The sequence below is a fragment of the Penaeus vannamei genome, chromosome 29 (genome assembly GCF_042767895.1).
Source record: "Penaeus vannamei isolate JL-2024 chromosome 29, ASM4276789v1, whole genome shotgun sequence".
Taxonomy (NCBI): Eukaryota; Metazoa; Arthropoda; class Malacostraca; order Decapoda; family Penaeidae; genus Penaeus; species Penaeus vannamei.
The window spans coordinates 653,268-675,767 of record NC_091577.1 but is presented as its reverse complement, the minus strand read 5'-3'; the positions used below and the strand labels follow the sequence as shown (position 1 = coordinate 675,767).

At 49.8% G+C, this 22,500-nt stretch overlaps 1 protein-coding gene across 12 annotated transcripts in view; it reads right to left on the bottom strand.

Annotated features, from left to right (window-relative positions):
• Positions 1-22,500, bottom strand: part of LOC113805043 (serine-rich adhesin for platelets) — a 387,167-nt gene that overhangs the window by 79,176 nt on the left and 285,491 nt on the right. Inside the window, exon 1 of one of the 12 annotated variants that reach the window (XM_070142735.1) lies at positions 17,514-17,776. The exons of 10 other annotated variants lie outside the window; for them this stretch is intronic. The gene's annotated coding sequence lies outside the window, so the exon portion shown is untranslated. Of the gene's footprint in view, positions 1-226; positions 326-17,513; positions 17,777-22,500 lie in introns of those variants that run through there. One more of the 12 variants, XM_070142736.1, reaches the window with a different exon arrangement.

Below are 22,500 nucleotides of genomic sequence, written 5' to 3'. Positions count from 1 at the left end.
CGACACACATCCTACAATATCCACTCAGTAACCCAACCCCACAGGACCCCATTAGCAAACAAAAAAAAAGTAATTAATGAGTAAATAAACTTAATAAAAAAACACAGTAATAAAACCACCTCACCACACCTCATTAAAAACACACAAAATCCTCAAGCAACGCACCCACAAGTCCTCGGAGGCAGCGAGACCTCAAATAATAGTAACGGCGAGGCACTTGGGTCACCTGTTTACAACTCTCCACCAGAGGTACGCCGCGTTCGCCGCCTCGACTACTCTTGCCAGGGCAGGGCGCGACGGCCGAGGTTAACACGCCATAATTCTCTTATCCGTATCGCTTTTATCTCACTGATACGCCATTCTGTAGTCCTTATCGCCGTGTGTCCGATACAGGAATTCATCGGAGAAAATACCTCCGAAATTGGGGACGACAACCGATGCCAGATTTCCGTCTCGATGCTGAGGAATGAAACGCAGAAAGAAGGAAAAAAAATCACGAATTTCACTTCGACTTCAACGCTAGTGATGTCACTACAAAAACAGACATCGCATTCCTCCCTTTGATTAAAAGACAACAATCCTTGATAAGATGATGACGTCACAGCAATGAATCTCAGGACGCTCAAATTACGGAGGTAAGGGGGGGAGGGGGCAGGAGGGAGGAGAGGAGGGAGACAAGGGAGAGATGGGGGCCAATCAGAAGGAGAAAAGAGAGCGAAGGGGGTAGACATTAAAAGGGAAAAGGAGGGAGAGAAGAGAGAAGGACTGGGGAAGAGATGGCGGAGAGAAAAGAGAGATGGGGAGGCAAAGAGAGAGTGAAATATCTTATCTGCCGTCTTGTCACAATCACATTTCTTGCTTCTCCACTACAACCCCCCCCTCCCTCCCCCTTTGAAAAAATCTTAAGAAATCACGTTCAGAACTCAGAAAAAGAACCAGGCATTGCATGAGGTTACACAGGAACAACAACAAAAACGGGAAGAACAGCGACAACAAGATGAATAACAGCAAATACATATAACAAATAAAGATTTGATTATAAATGAGGAAATAAACAAATAATCTAAAAAATAACTCCGCTCGGAAATGCGGAAAAGTCGAGGCATGTGTGGGAGGGAGGGGGAGGGGAGGGGAGGGGGAGCTACACTTCGGAGTTAAAAATATGGAAGAAAAGATAAAGCATCTGTACAATGACCTGTTTATAACATGCAGCGTAACCAGAAGTGACTGGTATTACACAAGAACGACGTGTACATATACATACATACATACGTACGTGTATATAATATACATATATATGTGTATGCATACATACATACAGTATATATGTATATACACATATCTGTGTATGTATATATAGGAGGAGAGAGAGAGAGAGACAGACAGAGACAGAGAGACAGAGACAGAGAGAGAGAGAGAGAGAGAGAGAGAGAGAGAGAGAGAGAGAGAGAGAGAGAGAGAGAGAGAGAGAGAGAGAGAGAGAGAGAGAGAGACAGACAGACAGACAGACAGACAGACAGACAGACAGACAGACAGACAGACAGACAGAAAGAGAGAGAGAGAGACAGTCAGACAGAGAGACAGACAGACAGACACACAGACAGACAGAAAGAGAGAGAGAGAGACAGACAGAAAGAGAGACAGAGAGAGAGACAGAAAGAGAGACAGAAAGAGAGACAGAAAGAGAGATAGAAAGAGAGAGAGAGACAGAGAGGGGGCAGACAGACAGACAGAAAGAAACAGAAACGAGCTGAGGCAGAGAAGAGAATGGAAGGCGAAAGAAAAATCGAAGAAATATACAAGAGTGAATAAAGGGATCATACGACCGAAGAACCACAGTTGGCACCAGAACCACTAAAATATCTCCCAAAAACACGAATATTACAAACGAAATACCGGATAAACAACCATGCAGAACATAGGTCTATTCAGCACTATTCGGCCGCACTACTTGAACAGACCCAAAGGACCTGTAAAAATTACAAGTACAAATACAAACACAATTTAACGCAAACACCCGCAGACACAACCCCCCCCAAAAAAAAAAAAAAAAAAAATAGAATAGAATAAAATAAAAATAAAAATAAAAATGTAAACACAAACATAAAACACCATCACCAACAAACAGCACAAAACAAACGAACATAAGTACACAACAAACCAAAACAAACAAACGCAAACATCCAACACAATCCTAAAATACACCAAAGAATCCTCACAAACAAACCAAAGTCCAAAGAACGCACATTTGCACTCAAAGCAATCACGCAAACAAACAAACACGAACACAACGCAACAGCCCAAACAAAACGCCCAATTACGCCCAAACAAGCTGTAATTTCTCAAGACGTCACCCCGTGTTACAGAAGAAGGAGTAACAACAAAGACGACGAAATGACACGAGTAACAAATGCGGTGTTTATGTAGCGAAGTCGCATCATACGAATAGGAATGCGAGCGGTCGAAGTGAGCATGGAAGGTCGAGGATGGAAGTATGTAGGTATATATGTATGTAAGTAGGCCTGTAAGTATAGAGGTTAAGGATGATTAAGTATGTAGGTATATATGTATGTAAGTAGGCCTGTAAGCATGAAAGCATAATTGTATGTAAGTTGGCATATAAGTATGGAATAGGTAGAGGGAACAGAAAGTGCAAAGAAAACAAAATATAATAGAATTCTCAGAAAAATAAAATAACTCCGAAAAAACACGTTTCCATTTATATAAAAAAATAACAATAAGCAATAAAAAAGGGGGGAAGAAAAAAATACAATCAAGCCACTTTCGCCTATTTTTTGCCTCGGCTTTCCAAGTGAGTCATCTAATATAATAATAAAAATGTATAAATGAAAGAAAAAAATATAATAAAAAGCTCAACCCAGCCAGGGAGAGAGGCCTCGGCCCCATATCTACAGAGGAAGAGAGAGGTGGGGAGAAAGAGAGAGAGAGATAGAATAAAGAGAGAGAGAGAGATAGAGATAGACAGATAGAGAGAGAGAGAGAGAGAAAGAAAGAAAGAAAGAAAGAAAGAAAGAAAGAAAGAGAGAGAGAGAGAATGTTTGAGCAAATTATGCAAATTACTAGTGTTGCCATCTTGCATTAATTCACAAATGTCTTTAAAAGACTAAAAACACTTAACATGATCCCTTATTAAGATAACAACAATAAAAGCAATAGGCAGTCTCATGCAAATGAACAACAAAAATAAAATATATACATGCTCTCTCACGTGTCCTCCAAAACTGAAGAAATAGAAGAAGGAGATAATGATGATGATGACGAAAACAATGAGATGGAACAAATAAATAACAGGAAAATACACACAGTCAAAAGAAAGTGAGAAATGCCCACTAACCACAATCTTCAAACTCAGAGGCCTAGGGCAACAGAGAAAGGGAAGTATATATATATATATATATATATATATATATATATATATATATATATATATATATATATATATCATACATTTTCTCGTTTTTTTTTTTTTTTGGGGGGGGGGGTCCTAGTTAAAAAGGACCCTCCATATTTCGGACAAATAAGTGTCTTTCATGGAAAACCAGAAGAACCAAAAGGTGAAAAAAACGTATACTGAGCACAGGGAAAAATAATAATGACTAATGAAAAAAAAAGACACGGAAGAAAAGAGCGAATACAAAAAAGGCGAAGAAACAAATAAATAAATAAGACAAGAATAAGAAGCCGAAGCAGAAAAAAACAAACACCACGACTTGCCCTGCCCATCCCACACGCAACGAATCGAGACCCTCCCAAGCAAGCGAGCGAGCAAGCGAGCAAGCAAGCGAGCGAGCGCAAACGGCCCGTATGCCCTAACAAGCAATAAACAATTTTCTTTCCCTCAAACGGCGAAGGGCGCTGAACTGACAGCTCTGTCGGGAGCCCCCGACGCACATGTGGCAATTGCAACTTCTGCGTCATTTAGCCTCAAGAGCTTCTGACAAGGACTCATGGGCGTCGTTTACATAAATCTGTCGTTTTTTTTAGCCGTTGGTGACAAGGGCCGGGAGGCAGGGGAAGGGGGGGGGGGTAGAGAAAGAGAAAGAGAATGGGAAAAGCAGGAGAAAGAGATAGGGACAGAGAAAGAGAAAGAGAGAGAGGGGGAGACAGAGATGAGGTCAGCCGCGTCCCCTTGCACGACCGGCACCTGGCCATTGGCACGGGGAAGCACGGAGGGGAGGGGGGGGGGGTGCTGGAAGGACGCGAGCTGACCGTGTGCTTTTCCGGCAACAGATGCTGGAAGCTGAGTGACAGGAAATCACAAGGCGCGTGAGAACGGGAGTGAGTGAGCGAGTGTGTGTGGATATGCACGTACGCTCGCACGCACGCACGCACGCTCTCTCTCTCTCTCTCTCTCTCTCTCTCTCTCTCTCTCTCTCTCTCTCTCTCTCTCTCTCTCTCTCTCTCTCTCTCTCTCTCACTCACCCTTTCTTCTGTGTGTGTGTGCGCGCGTGCGTGTGTGTGTGTCGCGTGTGCGTGTTTGGGTCGTGTGTGTATGTGTGTGTGTGTGCGTGTGCGTGTCCGCGTTTGCTTGTGCATCTACCTGCCAATAGTGTCACCACGCGGCGAATGAGCAAGACCTACATCATTCCACAAGTTACCTGAATGCGCACACACACACACACACAAACACACGCCAGTCTCAGGAACAATACCCAGCCAACCCCCCCTACCCCCCCCCGCCCCCTGCTATGACAGTGCCCGCTCCCCAAACCGCAGCCTTGGTCGAAATCCCGTTGGAATGCGGCGTTCGTGGTCTGGCACCGTGGCACCCCTTATCAGCTATGGTGACACTGGCTGCCTCGATATTCCCAGGGAAGTTAGGCAACCACGACCCCTGAGGTACAGGTACGCAGAGCTGCGCGGTTCTGTGTAGATCTGTATTTCAGATTAAATTCTCTCTCTGTGTCTCTGTCTCTCTCTGTCTCTCTCTATTTCCTTCTCTTTCTCTTTCTCTTTCTCTCTCTCTCTCTCTCTCTCTCTCTCTCTCTCTCTCTCTCTCTCTCTCTCTCTCTGTCTCTCTCTCTCTCTCTCTCTCTCTCTCTTTTAAAAAGACATTTCAAGAAAAGAACATCCCAAACATCCTAACACGAATATCAAAACGACTAAACAAACAAATAAATACAATACAAATACGAAAAAAGAACAAATAAACAATTAAAAACAAAAATGAATAGACAAATAAACAATACAAACAAAAATTACAATAATCCACAAAACACACACACACACACACACACACACACACACACACACACACACACACACACACACACACACACACACACACACACACACACACTAAAAATTAAAAAAAAAAAAAAAAAAGTTACGCTTCGGATTCTCTCCCACACTCTCTACAGCACTCTGGAAATTCCTTAAGACGTCGCCCCTGGATAAGATAAGCGTTCAAGATCAAAGGAATTCCTCAAGGAGAAGATTTAAGCGTACGACGCCCCCCACCCCCACCCAGCTCAACCCACCCTCCCTTCTCCCCCCACACGCGCGTTCGTTTCCGGTGTCGTAGTACAGGACTATTAACCGACCTCTGCCTCGACGCCTTCTTGGTTTATGCGAAGAGGGAAAGATTAGAAAGATTGGCGTAGATATTATCGTATTGATTTTGTAGTCTTCTCGTGTCCAACGATTCAGAATATTTTCCAATCGCCCCCTTAGCCCCACCGCCGCGCCTCCGAATGCCGTCCTGTACTACACACACACAAAAAAGGAAATCAGTGTTCAACAGTGAAATGAACAGTTGAACAAATAATGCCACACCTGGAACCAACAGGCGCTGCAACTGAGTGCATCGCGTGACTCACCATTTGCAACTCGAGTCTCCTTTGCAAATATTCGCTGTTTTCACGGCAAGCAGGGCGATGATGCATACGATTTCGCCGCGCAAACAAGGAGTGGATATAAATGCATGTACGCCAGTTGTGTTGGTCTTCCTTTGGCCTCTCTCTCTCTCTTTCCCTCCCTCTCTCCTCTCCTTACCTTCTTCCCTCCCTCTCTCCCTCTCACAATCTATCCCTCCCTCTCTCCCTTTCTCCTTCTTTCCCTCTCTCCCTTTCTCCTTCTTTCCCTCTCTCCCTTTCTCCTTCTTTCCCTCTCTCCCTTTCTCCTTCTTTCCCTCTCTCCCTTTTTCCTCCTCTCCCTCTCTCGCTTCCCCCACAAACACCGGACACATGCGCACATACACACACACACGCGCGCGCACAGGTGGGGGCTTCCAAGCATTACGTTCTCATCATGGACCGACGAAACTCGCGTTGCCTCTATGGGGATGGGAGGGTGGGGGGAGGGTGGGGGGAGAGTCGAGTTCCATAGGAGGGGGGGGGGATAAATAAACAAGACCGCCAGGCCGGAAGTAAACAGAAGTAATCCAAGATGAAGAACAATGAAATCCATTTCTTCTCGAAGATATAAATCATTCACGCAAAAAAATGGGACAATAATAAAACTGACAATTATTCTTAGTTATTCTTAGTTACAAACAGACATCTAGCTTTGGCCAATTTAAGTACATTCGACTTGCAGCTCGCGACTAAAACATGTCACGGACCTGTTAGTGGTGAAAGGAACTCTGCGATACATACAAGCCAGAAGACTCGACAACGCCTTCAATAAAAGGAAAGTGATTTTCAAAACATTTTGATTTCTCTGGATGTTTTGCCTCTTACATTCTCCCTCTCGGTCGCTCTTGGTCTCTCTCTCTCTCTCTTTCTCTCTCTATTATTCACTCTCATTCTCACTCTCATTCTCTCGCTCTCTCTCTCTCTCTACGTTTGTACATAGACAAACACGCACGCACACACACACACACACACACACACACACACACACACACACACACACACACACGCACACGCACACGCACACGCACACGCACACGCACACGCACAAAAGGGCCAGCAACAACGTAAACCAATCGAGGCATTTGACCCAAGGAATCAAGAAGACGACCGAAAATGGCGGCCACACCTCGCCAAGGAGTTTTATGACCAGAAATAATTCAATTGACTCGCAGCGTCGCGTCAACCCCTCCCCCCTCCCCCCGCCTGGCCCATTCAAGTGCAAATGTGCGGAGAGGGCGGAGAGGGCGGGGAGGGCCAAGGCGGAGAGGGCGGGGAGGGCGAGGGGGGCCCGCGGGTTCCAGACGCGGTGGCACTGAGGGGACTTTAGGGGCACCTAGCTCTTTTCCTATTTCTCTCTATTTCTCTATTTCTCTATTTCTCTCTCTCCCTCTCTCTCTCCCTCTCTCTCCCCCTCTCCCTCTCCCTCTCCCTCTCCCTCTCCCTCTCCCTCTCCCTCTCCTCCTTGGCTCCCCGCAGGGCGTCCGCCTGATCTCCTACACAGTGGTCTAAAGATCGCTCCAAGTCACGCTGTCACAACCGGTTGACGAACTAGCAAGCGTTCCATCAACACATCACCGGAATGCTTAGTGTGGTAAGGAGAATAAGCAGGTGAAGCAATGGTCAACCGTATATGCATATGTATGTGAAGGTACGTATGTGACAAACATGTTAAGATTATGTAAATATGTAGAATATAGTAATTAGATATATATAGCTGGGTTAGAGTGTGTGTGTGTGTGTGTGTGCGTGTGCGTGTGCGTGTGCGTGTGCGTGTGCGTGTGCGTGCGCGTGCGCGTGCGCGTGTGCGTGTGCGTGTGCGTGTGCGTGCGCGTGCGCGTGCGCGTGTGTGTGTGCGTGTGCGTGTGTGTCTGTATTTGTATACAAATATATATGTTTATATACTTTAATATATCTATATACATACTTATTTACCTACCTATCCATCTATCTATGCGAGTCAGAACATAAAGAAAAACATCGAAAGGAAAGCAAACGAGGATATACTGACACAGGTGCGAGAGACACGGCTGTTGGCAGAATAATCAGAAACAAAAAAAAATAAATAAATAAAATAAAATAAAAGGTTTGTTTAGAGTCGATACGAAGGAAGAATGGATGGAGAAATGCCACGAGGAAGAAAAGGACTGCAGATAATTGAAGGATGATGGATTTGCCGACATCAAAAGGACAGAGAATGGAGAATTATGGAGAAGATGGATGCCAAAAAGGACCAGCAGAGGGGCAGAAGAACAACAAAGAATAAACATACATACATACAGACATATATATATATATTTTTCTTTTCTAATAAAACGTTTATGAAAAGATAGATTGGAACGTTTAGATATATATATAGAAAGGTAGATAGACTGATATAATGAAACGTATAAATGGATATATATAGAAAGGTAGACGCACTTATATATCGATATCTAGATACAGATGTAGATAAACAGACAGGTGTAAGTATAGATAGATAGACGAACGAAATGAACCCCAACAGCTCGTGCTGCCAACCTCCCCTCCCCCCCATCCCTCCCCCATCCCCGCGTCACCCCTTCAACACCCCTTCCCCCTCGCCTCCCATATCCATTATTCCTCCCACCTCCTGCCTCGTCCTCATAACCGCTTATCAACCCCCCCACCTGCCCTTACCCTTCAACCACACCACAGCTACCCAATACCCCCCCTCCCCCCCTTATCACCCTCTTCCCTCGCCCCTCCCTCACTGCTACCCTATCCACTCTCCTTACCCCTTCCTACGGCTACCCTTCACCTCCCCCTTATCACCCCTCCCTCACTGCTACCCTATCCACTCTCCTTACCCCTTCCTACGGCTACCCTTCACCTCCCCCTTATCACCTCCCCCTTATCACCTCCCCCTTATCACCCCCTCCCTCACCCCCGCCACCCACGGCTGGAGGTTGCTCGGGGAAGCACAACCCCGCTTCACTTCGCCTTCATTAAGACTCACTTTACCCCAGTTGCGCACTTTCTTGCTCCGCGGAAACCTACGTCGCGAGGCAGTCCCTCTCTCTCTCTCTCTCTCTCTCTCCCTTTCTTCTTTCCCCTCTCCCTCTCTCTCCCTTCCTCCCATTCCCTCTCTCTCCCTTCCTCCCATTCCCTCCCTCTCTCCTTCCCTCCTCCTTTCTTCCCTCTCTCCTTTCCCTCTTTCCTCCCTCTCTCTCTTCTCCCTCCTCCTTTCTTCCCTCTCTCCTCTCCCTCCTCCTTTCCCTCCTCCTTTCTTCCCTCTCTCCTCTCCCTCCTCCTTTCTTCCCTCTCTCCTTTCCCTCCTCCTTTCTTCCCTCTCTCCTTTCCCTCTTTCCTCCCTCTCTCTCTCTCTCTCTCCCTTCCTTCTTTCCCCTCTCCCTCCTCCTTTCTTCCCTCTCTCCTTTCCCTCTTTCCTCCCCCTCTCTCTCTCTCTCCCTTCCTTCTTTCCCCCTCTCCCTCTCTCTCCCTTCCTTCTTTCGTCCCTCCTCTTTCCCTCAATCCTTTCCTTTTTCCTTTCCTTCTTCCCTTCCTACTTCTCCCCCTTTTCGATTTTCACCGTTTTGTTTATGTAATTCTTTGCTAGTATTTTCATGGCTGGATTTACTTAGATTTACACACACACACACACACAACCACACACACACACACACACACACACACACACACACACACACACACACACACACACACACACACACACACACACACACACACACACACACACACACACACACACACACACACACACACACACACACACACACACACACACACACACACACACACACCACCGACATAAATCTCTCAATCTTTTCTATTTTCTGTCCTTTCCTAAACACGCTACACACACTTTCTATACGCACGCCCACACTCACTCACTCACTCACTCACTCCCCATACACTGCCTTCCTTGTTTTGAAAGCCTCCTCCCACAAAAATAAAAATTATCACTAAATATACTTAATACCATAAACAACAATAATAACAATGATAAGATAATAATAACAATAATGATAATGATTACAATAATGATAGTGATATTAATGATAATAACAATAGCAATAATAATAAAAATAAAAACAATAATCAAAACAACAACTTACAATAACAGCAACTAATAATATTTCTAATAACGATAACAACAAACAGCAAAATAATAATGGGAGACAAAAACAATAACAATAATAATAACATACAAGCAAACTGAACCGGCAGATTAAAAAAGCAGCTTCTGGCAATGAGTTTACGATGACGTAAAAATAATATCAAATGAAGATAATCCTCTTCAAAATTCTTAACAAATACGAGGAACAAAAGAAAAGTGAATAATCGAGCTCCAAGAAATTGCAAATATACAATGAAAAAGGAAAAGAAAAAAGACTGACTCTGCACAACAACAATGGCGATACCGCGAAAATATTTTAACATTCCGGAGCACTTTTAATTGTTCGCGATTCCTCTTCCTCCCTCTTCCGTCTGCATATTTTCTTTCCCCCCTTTCCTTTGTCTTCAACATTCTCTCGTTCTCCTGATTATTATTCTTTTTCGTGTCTCGTCGTTCCGAAAGCTTGTCTCGCCGCGGAAAGGGGGATCTCGTGGGCGCGGAGTGTGGGCCAGCCTTCACTCGAGCAAGGGGCGCGAGTCGAATGGGCGGCCGGGTGACTATAAAGGTGCAATACATGCAATACCTACTTCCCACGTGTGTCCACATCTAGACCTCGTGGTGTGGCAGGGGCGCCATGTGCGTGCCCCACGCTCACTGCCCCTCGCTTCACCCACGCCTGTTTGCGCCCCTAGCGCCCACTCTGGCTGGATAAAAGGGAGACCAATCTTGACCCAGTCTCACACCCTTAACGACCTTCTCAGTGACCGCTTCTGACCTGAGTTGCCCTCCCGGCGCCCAGCCGGGGGATCCACCCAGCGCCGTTCTTCATGTATCGTTATTCTTGTGTATGTGTTGTAACTCTTAGCAATAAAGAGAACAGCCACACCGGGTATCACTGACACCACCTTGTACTTCAAAGAACAGTATAAAATAAGAGATATTAGAACATCTTATAGTGACCCGTCGCTCGCACCCCGGGCTTTTCTCGGGCCACGCTGACCCGCACTCAGTTTCATGTCACGATATGAATGCGAGAAAGGAAGTCACACTCTCGGAGGTAACAAAAATGGCAACGGCAGCAACAGCAGCGGCAACGAGAGCCAGAAAATGGAGGAGCATTGCCTGGGCCCGACGGCGCCATTCCCCGCGCGTCCCCATTCCGCGCGGCCGCAGCAGCCCCGCTGGCGGCCGGCGAGCACCCGCAGCGCCAGCCAAGCAGAGGGCCATGCAGACGCTTGCATGATGAGCATGCACGGAGTCCCAATAAACCCAGCGCGCTCCCCGTTAGCCCGCCGTCGCCGCCGTGAATGAATCGCCGCGCAGGCAGCGGAGCGGCGCAGCGCCAGCCGCCGCAGGCACTTGGCCGCGAAGTTCAGCTCGCTCAGCGCCGCCGCCGCCGCACGAAATGCCGGCGCGTGCGTACGCCCCAGGAAGCTGAGCACTTCCGCTTCTGGCGCGGCGAGCCCTTCCTGCCCGACCCATTTCTGAGGCGCAAGGGATCCCTCGCCCTTCGGCCAGCCCTCCTCCGCCAGCGGGATCCCGAGCCGGACCCGACCGCCGGCTTCCGCTGCGGCCGCCGCATAAGCTCCCCTGCTGAGACGACGCTTCGGCCGCCAACAGTTATGAAACTAACGGCGGAGACGAAACTCGAGCACGTGCATGACATTCGTCTATGAAATGATATCAATATTAATCACCCGATTCCCACGGCGACGCCATGCATCTTCATCAGATCACCGCTCTCCGCGCCGAGGTCATCATGATCATCATTACCCCCCCCCCCCTCTTCCTCGTTAGCTCTTCGCCCTCGCGTCGCCAGCGCCGAAGGACCACGGCGTCCATGCAAGCCCCGTCACCGCCACATATGCTGCGACCGATGGAGCCACATGCTCTATCCCCTTCTCTCTTCTTCCCCCCCTCTCTTTACCAACCACCCCCCCCTCCCCCCACGCCTCCCTGTCCTCCCCTTCCCCCCCACCTTCCCTACCTCTCTCCTTCTCTGCCACTTCCCTCCCCATTCCCTCTCTGCCACTTCTCCCTCTCTTTCTCCCTCTGCCACTTCCCCCTCCCTCTTCTCTGCCACCATTCCCCCTTCTCTCTCCTTGCCACTTCCTCCTCCCCGTACCAACCCACCCCCGTTCCCACGCCTCCCTGCCACTCCCCTTGCCACTTCCTCCTCCCCCTTCATCCCCTACCCTCCTTGCCACTTCCTCCTCCCCCTTCCCCCACTCCCACTTCCCTTCTCCACCAACCTCCTCCCACTCTCCCTCTCCCCCCATCCCTCCTTGCCACCACCACCCTTCTCCCCAACCTCCTTGCCACTTCCTCCTCCCTCTCCCCCCCATCCCTCCTTGCCACCATCCTCCCCCTTCCCCCACATCCCTCCCTGCCACCCTCTCCTTCCCACCCCCTTCTCCCCACCCTCCTCCCCCTCCCCCACCCCCGTACGAGTGCCAGTACCCCCTCCCCCCTTCCCCTCCATCGGCACCTGCGGGAGGAGGCGCGTACCCCGAAGGACTCTCGCTGCCGAGCATATCAAGTCTCCTCCTTCGGGTGAAAGGGACTCGCTCCACGTCCTCTCTTCCGGCGCGATCCAGTTGGCGGCCACAGTCAACAGCAACTGTTATGCGAGTGACGAACATTTCAACATTTCAACATTTCAACAGCAACTGTTATACGAGTGACGAACATTTCAACATTTCAACAGCAACTGTTATACGAGTGACGAACATTTCAACATTTCAACATTTCAACATTTCGTGTTATACGAGTGACGAACATTTCAACATTTCAACATTTCGTGTTATACGAGTGACGAACATTTCAACATTTCGTGTTATACGAGTGACGAACATTTCAACATTTCAACATTTCGTGTTTTACGAGTGACGAACATTTCAACAGCAACTGTTATACGAGTGACGAACATTTCAACATTTCAACAGCAACTGTTATACGAGTGACGAACATTTCAACATTTCAACATTTCGTGTTATACGAGTGACGAACATTTCAACATTTCAACATTTCGTGTTATACGAGTGACGAACATTTCAACATTTCAACATTTCGTGTTATACGAGTGACGAACGTTTCAAAGACCTCCCCTTAAGTCTTCAATAGGCCACCCTTTTAAAATCAGAACTGCACTCATTGAATATAGTCCAAACATCTCTCCTATCTAATCACATCCACATTTGCAAAAAAACATAATGGAAATATCGTGGATGGTAATATTGTATACAAAATACTGTATATCATCCATATTCAACCACAGCTGCCTCGAACTCGATTTTTTTAAATTCTCTTTTCTAAGATTCCTTTGTCTGTTGTGTGTCCATTTTCCTTTTTTTTTCTAAAGTTCTGCCCTTGATCTACGAAGTAAACATGATTTGAAAGTTCCACTTGTTTTCCCGATTTTTTCCGTGTTTAGGAAGCCCCCTCTGTCTCTGTCTCTCTCTCTTTCTCTCACCCTCTGCCTCCCCCACCCCCCCTCCCTCTCTCTCTCTCTCTCTCTCTCTTTCTCTTTCTCTCACCCTCTCTCTCTCACCCTCTCTCTCTCACCCTCTCTCTCTCACCCTCTCTCTCTCACCCTCTCTCTCTCACCCTCTCTCTCTCACCCTCTCTCTCTCACCCTCTCTCTTTCTTTCTCTTTCTCTCTCTTTTTATCGGTCTTATTATAAACATCGTCTATCTGCAGATTAATTACATCTCGCGTTTTCGTCGTTCGTAAACCCGACTCCTGCCTGCAAGCACGACGTCCTGTGACCTCGTGTTGTATCGGTTTCCTTGGCGCTTCTCTGCCTCTCGTTATCGGTGTTGTGTCTGTCGCCTCTTACTCATTTCCCCTCTGTGTTCTGCCTTTCGTCATCCCCGTTTTTTTCTTCTTTTCTCTTTCAATCCACTCGTTTATCCCCCGCTTTACCACTATCCCCTTCATCTTCAGCTGCATCGCATCATTATCAAAAGTCAGTCATTTTCATCAAACAGATCATCATCTTCAATCCTTTATCTCATCCTCATCCTCTTCCTCATATCCCCATCCTCTCTTCTTCCCCATCCTCTTCTCTTCTCTCTTCTCTCTTGTCCCTTTTCTTTTCTCTCTTCTCTCTTCTCCCTCTTCTTTTCTCTCTTCTCTCTTCTCCCTCTTCTTTTCTCTCTTCTCTCTTCTCCTTCTTCTTTTCTCTCCTCCCTCTTCTTTTCTCTCTCCTCTCTTCTTCCTCTTCTTTTCTCTCTTCTCTCTTCTCCCTCTTCTTTTCTCTCTTCTCTCTTCTTCCTCTTCTTTTCTCTCTTCTCTCTTCTCCCTCTTCTTTTCTCTCTTCTCTCTTCTCTATTCTCTCTCTTCTCCCATCCCCTTCCTAACCCCATGGCATCTTACCCTCGGGCATTGAAATCTTCAGTCCCTCGTCACGATCAAGCAAAGAATAATCAATATATTAGTGTGTGTGTCTGTGTATATGTATGTATGTATGTATGTATGTATGTATGTATGTATGTATGTATGTATGTATGTATGTATGTATGTATATACAGATAAACTGAGAGAGAGAGAGAGAGAGAGAGAGAGAGAGAGAGAGAGAGAGAGAGAGAGAGAGAGAGAGAGAGAGAGAGAGAGAGAGAGAGAGAGAGAGAGAGAGAGAGACAGAGAGAGAGAGAGAGAGAGAGAGAGAGAGAGAGAGAGAGAGAGAGAGAGAGAGAGAGAGAGAGAGAGAGGTTGATAGATAGGTAGCTACAGATAGCTAGATACACAAAGATAAAAAATATGTAAGAGTTATACAATGATGATAATGATGACAATAATAATGATTAACAAAACAAAAGTGAGAACATGGCATCAACAATCGCCATAATAGTAAGAGTGATAACAGCGAAAACAACAACAAAAATACAAGCAATAATCATAATTCAAAAATTACAAAAAAAAAAAAAAACAGCGCGTATCCCATCCTCAAACCAAATAAAACTCTTAGTCCAGGAGCGACTCCCTCTTCCCCCCCCCCGCCCCCTTTCCCCCTTAATCACCCTTCCCCTCCTCTATCTACCCCTTTAACTCTCTTACTCTCACCCCTCCCCCTCCTACCCCCATAAACACCTTTGCCACACCTCCTCTCCCCCTCCCCCCTTCCCTGCCTACACCCTAAGGCACCCTCACCCCACTCCCTTCCCTCCCCCTCCCCCACCCATCCCCTTAACACCCTCCCCCTTCCCTGCCTATCCCATTACGCCCTCCCTACCCCACTCCCTTACACCCATCCTCCCCCACCCATCCCATTACACGCTCCCTTCCACCAACCCCCTCCCCTAACACCCACCCTCCCCACCCGCTCCCGACCGTGGTTCCGCCTCCGTTGGAATAACATTGAGGTCACGCCGCCACGCCCACGCCCCGATACGAAGCGCTACTGCCTACGCTGCCTGAAACTGATTATCATAATCGCCATCATCATCAAACATCAATCGTCATCATCATCATCATTATTTATTATTTTCATCATCATCGTCATTTATCATTATCATCAATCGTCATCATCATTATTTATTATTTTCATCATCATCGTCATTTATCATTATCATCATCATTATCGTCATTTATCATTATCATCATCATCATAATCGTCATGATCATTTATCATTATCATCGTCATCGTCATAATCATTTATCATTATCATCATCGTCATTGTCATTTATCATTATCATCGTCATCGTCATGATCATTTATCATTATCATCATCGTCATTGTCATTTATCATTATCATCACCATCGTCAATTATCCTTATCATTTATCATTATCATCATGATCGTCTTTTATCATTACCGTTAATATCATTACCATCATTACTAGTATTACTACTAGTACTACTATGACTATCATTATCATTAATAGTATCATCATTATCACTATTACTATTATTACAGTTATAAGTACGATTATCAAGACTGTTACTGTTATCATCATTATTATCACCTTCATCGTCACCATCATTAATATCATTATTTGTCGCCCCAAAGTTTTGAATCATGATTGAAGGTGGGCAATCATACCAAATCAGGCAAACAGAACAACAACAAAACAACAACAATAACAATAACAACAAAACAACAACGATATCAGCAACAATAGCAAAAACAAAACACCCAAACAACAAGAAAAACAAACGAAGCCACCAACACTAAGAGCCGCCCAGGAACCCACCGGAACGGGGCGACCCCAACACAGGGAGCGGAAGAAAGAGGGAAACGGAAAAAGAGGAAGAGGAAGGAGGAGGAGGAGGAGGAGGCGAACACCTCACAGCTTCTGGACCGGATGAAGACCGCCCCTCCCTCTCCCCACCCTCCTCCCCCGGGCCTTCCTCTACCCCATGCCCTTCCTCCCTCCACTTCTCTCTTCCTCCTTCCCTCTTCTTCTTTCTTATCCCCTTACCCTTTTCCCTTCCTACCCTCCCTCCCCTTTCCCCTTTCTCCCTACCTACCTGCTCTTCCCTCCCTCCCTCCTCCTCCGGGCCCACCACCCTCCCCTTTTCCCTCCTCCTCCCTCTCCCCCTCTCCCTTAGGACCCTCCATCATTGTGCCGGCTACTGGACGATCTGTAAGGGAGAGGGGAAGGGGTAGGGAGAGGAGAGAAGAAGTGAGGGAGAACGAGGGGAAGGAGAAGAAGGGAGAACGAGGGGGGAGGGGAGTCTCCGGTCATCTCGACTTCATGTAAGAACTGGACTTTTTTCCTTTTCTTTTCTATCTACCGTCATCCTCTTCCTCCCACCCTCTTCATCCCTTCGTCCATTTTCATCCTTTGTCCTCATACTTCTTCCACGTGAGAGGCGTAGAAATAGATGGAAGAGGCTGATGTAGTATGACATTAGTATTCTTTTTGATCGCACACTTCGAAGGAGGATAAGATGAGGGGGTGAAGAGAGGTGACAGAGGAGAGAGGAGAAGGGAGAGTAGAGAGGAGAGAGGAAGTGGGAAAAGAGAGAGGGAGAGGGGAGAAGTGGAAGAGGAGAGAGAGGGGAGAGGTGGCGAGGGGGAAGGGAGAGGAGAATGGGGAGAGGGACAAAATGAAAAAACAAAATCCCATAAAATTGGTCAAGTCCAGGAAAGCCGCACGAATGTCTCACCGCCACCCCATCCCCCTCCCCCACCCCTGTCACACACTATGACTCTCGTAATAACAGCAATTCCCCCCTTCCTCTTCCCTGCCCCCTCTCCCCTTCTCCTCCTTTTCACTGCTTGCCTCCTCCTCCTCCTCCTCTCCCCCCCTCCTCCTCCTCCTCCTCCTCCCTTGCCCTCTTTTGCCTTCTCTTCAACCCTCCTAATTTCCAGCTTATAAGCGGAGGAGGAGGAGGAGGAGAAGGAGACGAGGAAGAGTAGAAAAGGATGATGATGATGAAAGAAGAGCACGGGATGGAGGAGAAGGAGTAGAAAGAGGAGGGCGAGGGCACAGAAGAGGATTCAGGAGGAAGAAGCGTCAGAGACGGGAGGCGCGGCGAGGAGCGGAGGGGCCACGCGGGCCGGGGCACCACCGGGACGGGCCGAGGCTCCTACCTTCGAGAGTCGAGCGCGGCGAGGGCCTCCATGACAGGGCCCGCCGACCGTGCGTGCGTGGGGCTGCCTCTTCACTCTTCACTTCGGGCCGACGGCGAGGTCGTGGCCGCCGCCTGCACCGACATCCCGACTGCCGACCAGACCGACCGCTCGAATGCCGCGGCGGCTTTTTCCACGAACCGCCACGAGATGCTTTGCGTCGGCTATCACGAAAGGTCCGCCTCTCGCACCCGCGCAGAACAGAACTTCAGACGTCGAGGCAAATTGGATCTCTTTTAGCACCTCTGCGATATCATTTGCGCCTCTCTGTGCATCTTCCGCAAGGGGCACTCTTGTACCACGTGTAAAGTCACTTCAGAGTATAATCAATTCACGCAAAATCACTTCAGAGTATAATCAATTCACTCCTGTGCTTTGGAGGGGGAGAACATTCAAAACACTTTCACAAAAACAGGCTCTGAAATGCACCAAAAACGTATTTTGTATATCCACGCAACATTCCTTGTGAAATCACTTACACACGGACACCTTTTCAATGGATTCCTTAACAAATTGTCCTTCTAAAATAACCATTTGTCAGGGGACTGTTTGTACGTCATTCCTCAATGGCTACGAATCATGTTTCAGCAACACACCAAAAGCACAATCGCATTATCCCCATCATCCACGTTCACCCACCTTACCGCCATCCTCATCCACCCACGCTCACCCACGGCACTCCATCCACATTCACCCACGGCACTCCATCCACATTCACCCATGTCACTCTGTGCACGTTCACCCACGTCACTCCACCCACGTCCACCCGCGTCTCTCCACGCACGTCCACCCACGCCCTTTCGCACACACTCCCGCCGGCACGTCGACGGCTACCCGGCGAGGGGCTGGCGGCTCTCTCACTCCGGCCGAGCGCGCAGACTGACGTTCGGAGCGACGGCGCTGCGGCTCCCGGAGACTCGGCTGGCCGCGACCGCCGACGGACTGCGATACTTTTCCGCTCCGAGACGCCCCACTTTGCGACCGATCGTAACAGGGAAGTCGTGACCGCGTGCACTTACATACACACGCGCGCTCGCTCGCTCGCTCGTCTGCCGGACGCTATGGCCGATACACACCTCGCTCTTCCTCTGTCTGCCTGCCTGCCTGCCTCTCTCTCTCCCTCCCTCCCTCCCTCCACCCGTACCCTCTGTCTCTCGCTCTCTGTCTGTCTGTCTGTCTGTCTGTCTGTCTGTCTGTCTGTCTGTCTGTCTGTCTGTCTGTCTGTCTCTCTCTCTCTCTCTCTCTCTCTCTCCATCTCCATCTCCATCTCCCTCTCCCTCTCCCTCTCCCTCTCCCTCTCCTCCCTCCCTCCCTCCCTCCCTCCTCTCTCTTACTCTGATATTCATTCTTATCTTCTCTTTTCCTTCGTTTCCGCTTTCGACCCCACTTTCCATTTCTCCTTCCTCCCTCCTCCTCTTCCCTCTTCTCCCCTTTCTCACCCCCTTCCCCACCCTTCCCTTCAACCCTCCCCCTTCCTTCATACTCATCTCCCCGTCACTCCCCCCGTCCCTCTCTTCCCCTACCTTCCCTCTTCTCCTCTCACCCCCACCCCTATCCCTCCCTCTTCTCCCTCCTACTCCCCTCCCCCTCACCCCTACCCTTCCCCTTCTTCCTCTTCCCCTTCCCCCTACCCTTCCCCCTCTTCTCCCTCCCTCTTCCCTCCCCCTCACCTCCTACCCTTCCTCTCTTCTTCCTCTTCCCGTCCTCCCTACTCTCCCTATTCTCCCTCCTACTCCCCTCCCCTCACCCCTACCCTTCCCCTTCTTCCTCTCCCCTCGACCCGTACCCTTCCCCCTTCCTTCTCCCTCCCTCTTCCCTCCTCCTTCCTTCCCCCTCACTCCCTACCCTCCTTCTTCCCCTCTTCTCCCTCCCTCCTCCTCACCCCCATGCAATCGCGCAGCCTCCTCGCGCCGAATGCCGGAGCAGCGCTGACTCGGGAATGAGTCGGGGTCGCGTTTGCACCGCCATCACGTCGCGGGAGGAAGGAAACGAGAAAAGGAGGATGGGAGGAACGCGCCAAACGAGGGAGAAAACGGAGGGAAGCGAAACGGCGCTGGTGCAAGGCGAAGGGGAGGAGGAGGAGGGGGAGAGGGAAGAAAAGGAGGAGGAGGAGGAGCAAGAGGAAGGGAGGAGAAGGAGGAGGAAGACGAGAAGGAAAAGGAAGAGGAGGAGGGGAGGAGGAGCAAAAAAGAAGAAGAAGAAGAAGGAGAAGAAGAAGGAGGAGGAGGGAGAGGCAGGGACGGACCAGGAAGGAACGGGCGAAGGCGGGAGCGAGGCAGCCAAGGCCTATCCTCGCTCACGCACGGGGGGGCAAGGCAAGATGCATGATAAACCAGGAGACAGAGACGAATGGAGAATTAACAAGCGGGGGCCGATGGCGAAATCCTCTCCTCCCGACGCAGGCGCTGTGGCAAGAGCTGGCACGGGGGGGGGGGAGGGGGGAGGGGGGGAGGGAGGGGGGAGCTGACGACACCACGCCTACATTAGGTTCAACTGCCTAAGGGCGTCGATGGCATGCTCGTGACGTGGTCTCTGTGCCCGGTGGTGTCGAGGCGGGTATGCTGAACAGTGGGCGTGCTGTGGGCGTGTTTGACTTTGCATTTGATTGTCTGTGCGTGCTTGGGCGTATGCGCGAGCGAGCGTGTGCGTTTCCCTTCCGATCATGCGCCTGCGAGCGTATCATGTCGAACACGCAGCCGAAAAGACGAGACGTTTCCCTGAGCCGAACATCCTTCCCAGAACATGGAACGACGGCCATGAGACCCCCTCCCCGCCCCCGCCCCCGCCCCCGGCCCCGAGCCACTTCCCAGCCCAAGCACGCGGCCCCGAGCACGACGGCGGCGCCTTAATGAGCGTTTCCAGGCATAGCTCACCGCGGCAGGTGATGGCCGATCGGCAGGCTGCCCGCGCCCACTCCGGCCGGGAAGGGGGCGGTGCTGGGCGAGGGGGGGGGGCGGGGGCGGCGCGTGGAGACAGGTGGACCGAGACCCGCCGCCACCGTCGAAACGGGACCGACGCCGGATACGGATTCTAGGCAGCGATCCACCTGCGTCCGAACACGTTCGCTGGAACGCCAGCAAACACCCGCGGGCGCCCCTCTGCATGCCGCGCCGCCCCCGCCAGGCCGCCCACGCGCCACGCCGTCAAGTTACCCCTCCTCCAAGCCGCCTCTCAGGCAAGACGCCCGCCTCTCCGCCCTCCACGCCCGCCTCTCCGCCCTCCACGCCCGGCCTCCCCTCGCTCATGCCGTATGCAAGGAGAGCGAGACCGAAGGCCGGGACTCGCGCCCATCGCCGTCCCTCATGACCGGAATCGCTTCCTGGCGAGTCCGGACTGAAGCCCATCGCGCGGACCCATTCGGAGAAAGAGAGGTATGCACGCCCAGCCCTTTGGAAATATAAACACGAGAAGAGGGTCGGCATGTCCTGCTCTTTCTCTACAGAGGGGCGTGGACGGAGGCTTCTCACAACCCATTCGAGCAAACATAAAAGCATGTAAAAAAAAAATCTGTATACCCGCTATTTATTCACCAATTCACTTTTCGACGCAAGCTAAAGCAAGCTAATCCCTCTGTCGCAATGTCACCGACGCCCAGCGGAGCACCCGCGTCAGACGTCGCCGACGCAATCGCACCCTTTCCCCTGCGTCGTTCGGGCCTTACTCATCCACCTGTCCCTCCCTCATGCCAACCCACCCGTCCCATCCTCATACCAACCCACTGCCATTCCACCTGTCCCTCCTTCATACCAACCAACCCGTCTCATCCTCATGCCAACCCATCGCCCTTCCACCCACCCGTTCCATCGCCCTTCCACCCACCCGTTCCATCCTCATACCAACCCATCGCCCTTCCACCTATTTGTCCCTTCCTTATACCAACCCACCGCCCTTCCACCTGAAACTCCCTCATACCAACCCACCGCCCTTCCACCTGTCCCTCCCTCATACCAACCCACCCGTTCCATCCTCATGCCAACCCACCGCCATTCCTCCTGAAACTCCCTCATGCCAACTACCGCCATTCCACCTGTCCCTTCAACCTGTCCAACCCATCCATTCCATTCCCATACCAACCTACCGCCCTCCCACCTCTCCCCCTTCCTCATACCATCAACTGCCCTCCAACCTCATCAGCCTCCCTCTTACAACCCCACCTGCCCTCCCCCCTGTCCCTTCCTCATACCATCAACTGCCCTCCAACCTGTCCCTTCCTCATACCATCAACTGCCCTCCCACCTGTCCCTTCCTCATACCATGCAACCGCCCTTCCGCCTCACAACAGCCTCCCCTTGCGGTACCTCCCCACCCGCTACCAACCCATCCCCTCAACCAAGACTCTCCTCATGTCTACCTCTCAACCAAGTGTCTCCTCATGTCTACCTCTCCACCACAGTGTCTCCTCATGTCTACCTCTCAACCAAGTGTCTCCTCATGTCTACCTCTCCACCACAGTGTCTCCTCATGTCTACCTCTCAACCAAGTGTCTCCTCAAGTCTACCTCTCCACCACAGTGACAAGGTACTGACAAGAAGGCTTTCCTCCAGTGTCGTTTTGTTGTTTATTACCTGTTTCTTGTCACCTGTTCCTTTCTTGTTTATTGTTGGTCTTAATTGCTAGTTGCGCCGCGTGAGTGAGGATGGGGGAGAGAGAGAGAGAGAGAGAGAGAGAGAGAGAGAGAGAGAGAGAGAGAGAGTGAGAGTGAGAGTGAGAGAGGAGAGGAGTGAGTGAGTGGGTGAGTGAGTGAAGGTGAGTGAGTGAGTGAGAGAGAGAGAGAGAGAGAGATGAAACTATATAGACGTGAAACAATCAGAATAAGCGGAAGAAGCCAAAATGAAACCAAAGAACAAGAGAAAAAAAAAGAAAAAAAAAAAAAAAGAATCCAGAACATCCAGCCTCCCCCCCCTCACCCCCCACCCCCACCCCCAGCACACACACACCTCAAAGAGCC